We start from the raw sequence: 3,447 nt of genomic DNA, 5'->3' as shown, positions 1-3,447 counted from the left end.
CGCCTTGGTGAGATTTCTTACAGCTTATATACCCTGGCAGTGTCCATACAAGGGGCACATGATTCCTTTGTCTGAGGGTCTATGTGCACTTTCTGACTCAGGATGGGAGGGAGAGTTTCAGGTGGGAGCTGCAAGGGGGAAGGAATTTCCAGAGCACCAGTCCTATCTATTTGCAGATCGTTTCTCACATAGGTGTGACAAGTTTCCAGAAGGCCATTCAGAGATCTACAGGGTATGGTTAATCTACAACCGACTGAGTCATTTCTGCAAACCCTTTCCTTTGCATTTTTCAGATGCCTTCTCTCTTAATTAAGTGAAAGAAGTCAATCTGAAAAGGCTATACACTATATGATTCTAATTATATGACATTCTGGAAAAGGCAAAACTATGGAAATAGTAAAAAGATCGGCGGTTGCCAAAGGTTAAGGTAGGGGAGGGAGGAATGGGTGAAGAACAGAGGATTTTTAGGGCAATGAAACTACTCCGTATGATACTATAATAGTAGATACATGTCATTATAAATTTGTCCAAACTCATAGAATGTACGCCACCAAGAATGAACCCTAATGTAAACTATGGACTTTGGGTGATAATGATGTGTCATTGTAGGTTTATCACTTTTAACAAAGGGACCACTCTTGTGCAGGACATTGATGATGCTGAGAATAGAGGAGGCTGTATACGTGTGGGGGCAGGGGCTATATGGGAAATCTCTGTACTTTCCCCTCCATTTTGCCATGAACCTTAAAAAGCTCTAAAAAAGAAAAAATCTATTAAAAAAAGTAATCTAGTCAGGCTGACATCATGCATCGTGGAACCTGGTCCCACATATATTTTCTTTGCTACTTTACTTACTTACATTATCTGTCTGGTGCAAAGCTTCTTTTAAAACAAAAACAGGAAAAAATTGTTATTGAGAGCTGTAACACCGCTCTATTAAGGGCACAGTGAGTGGTAGAACCCAGATTTTCTCATCTCCAGTCTTGTGCTTCGTCTACAAAGTTCTACCTTACAGAATCTTCTTTATCTACACTCTGAAACCCTCAAAAACACGGGTGAACAGATTAGAGCAATGTCACAACGGATCGAGAGGAAAAAAGCAGGAGCCTAAAGTATAAATGACTCAAATGTAGTCAAATATAAACAATTTTTTTTAAATAATGAAAGGAAAATGACATGATTTTAAAAATGTACAAAATGTCCAAATGGGGTCATAGAAATGATTCCGAAAAGAATTTGCAATTACTAGCCAATTCCATAAGGATTTCTGGAATTCTTTTTAACCACGTAAATCTGTTATTTCTCCTTAGGGACAGAAGCACTTCTACCCCATTCTTGCCTTGAAATAACAGACATTAAAAAGAATCCTGGCTGAATGCAGCGTATGGAGAAAAATCCACTTTTGATCTTTTTTTGTGTCGAAGTTCTTGCATTCATACCACCTGACAATCACCCAATAACACTTTTTAATTTGGGTCCTTTTAGCATTTTTAAGTTTGATTCCTTCTTTAGTGTCTTTAATCATTTTAAACATTCTTGTTTTATAGTCTCTATCCAACTGTCCTATTATCTGAATTTCTTGGGAGGAAAGGTCTCTCTGCTATTTATTAAATCTGATGATTCCTAATAATGTTGAATTACTTCTTTGAGGGTTTTTGCAATTTTCTATTGTGAGCTCATCATCAGGGGTTTGGGTATCCTCCCTGGCATGGAATGAGGGCAGGTCATCCCAGAGGAGTTTACCAATACAGGACCACTTTTTTTGTGGCATAGGTGTTTCTGAACCAACACGAAATAGAAATTTTAGACTCAATTCCTTGTGGGAACGAGGCCTGAGATTACAAATTCTCACACACTTTATGGTAGATCAGCTTTTTGTCCTTGGACCACGTAAGTGGGTGAATTTTTATCCTGCCCACCTATTACTGAAGTCCACAATCTTACTCTCCAAGAGTGTCTGTTGTATCCAAAATTGCCAAAAGTCTCATCTCCTGTCCCAGTTGAGTATTAATATTCCTGAGGCTGACACCCTTCCCCACCACTGTCAGGATCCACTTATATCTTCTTTATTTGTTCCTTTGGTTGTATCTTTCTTACTCCCTTTGGGTGAAGATGTGCATTTAAATGATGCTTATTATATGTTATCAATGTTTCTAGTGTTCTACAGCTACAGGATTTTGGTTTCTCATTCACATATTTCCAGATTCAAAATGCCTTTTAGCCTACACTGAGCAGCTTCTGTTAAAGACTGAGAAAAAAAAGCTTAGATGGGTCAGACTTTGTTATATGCCCTGCTCAGCAACTCTATGAGAATACATAAAACTATTCTAAGCTCAAGGTTTCCCAATGAACTGGAAAAGTCTGTTATGTATTTTTTTCTGGGAGCTTTTCTCATATTCAATTTATAAACAGCATTCGTAAATAAATTGAGGATGCAGCAAACAATGAAGAGGAGATATTTTTGGTCAAATTCAAGATCCTTAAAAAAGTACTTCTCTGTGTAGCAACCATAGATGTCGACAAGTAACATGTGTTGAGTACCTCATACTATCTTTGAAGCAGTGATGATGATTTTCAAAGCTTCTTGTTGCTTTAAAAAACTTTTCTAATAGTGAAAGGGAAATCATCTCAATGATTCTTCTTGAGCAGATGATGGAAATCTGGCCCATGCCAATTATCCCCTAAAATTCTTTTCAAACTCTAAGAAGGCAAGCACAATTACCATTGACTAACTGTTTTAATTACCTTCCTCAGCATACTATTTTAACTAGAATTTATGATACTATAAAGTTGCATTTTATGTGATATTATATATACACATATGCACATATCTATAACAATGGAGTGCTATGATGAATGTGTCAGTGCATTTAAGCCCAATTTATTAGGCTTGGAGCATAGTTTTACTGCTTTGTATTTTCGTAGGGTTATAGTTGCTGAGTCTTGGCTTTTATGACATATTTTTGTTCATTGCCATGATTTATGTCATGCCAAATCCTTAGTCAGGAGGACAACTTCCAATTATCACACTATTCCCATGGAAAATGAGCTGTTTTATCAAGCACTGCATGCATGATGCTCTAGTTTCCTGGAATGCATTTTGATTAAAAGCGAAGACTGTCTAGTCTACGGCCATGCCACCCTGAACAAGCCCAATTCCGTCTGACCCTGGAAGCTAAGCAGGGTCGGGCCTGGTTAATACTTGGATGGGACACCACCTAGGAAGACCAGGTGCTGTAGGTGTAAAACTAAAAAATAAAGGATTGTAAGCTGATAAGGTCCTTGCAACCTGTGAGGTCAACCAAGGGTTGCCTCGCCTATAAAAAATAAATAAAAATAAAAGCAAAGACTGTATATAAGAATACCACTGTAACAAATTAATTACTAAAAGGTCATTAATCAAAGGGAATATACTTACTATATGCAGTCACGTGCCTAGTACCATGC

General features: G+C 37.6%; 1 pseudogene; it reads left to right on the top strand.

Moving 5' to 3' along the window:
• The first annotated feature begins 3,124 nt into the window (after window positions 1-3,124).
• Window positions 3,125-3,243, top strand: LOC120613037 (uncharacterized; annotated as a pseudogene).
• Window positions 3,244-3,447: the final 204 nt, after the last annotated feature.

Source organism: Pteropus medius, unplaced genomic scaffold (genome assembly GCF_902729225.1).
Source record: "Pteropus medius unplaced genomic scaffold, Ma_sr-lr_union100, whole genome shotgun sequence".
Taxonomy (NCBI): Eukaryota; Metazoa; Chordata; class Mammalia; order Chiroptera; family Pteropodidae; genus Pteropus; species Pteropus medius.
Note: the sequence above shows the minus strand (reverse complement) of the source record. Positions and strands in the feature narration are given on the sequence as shown.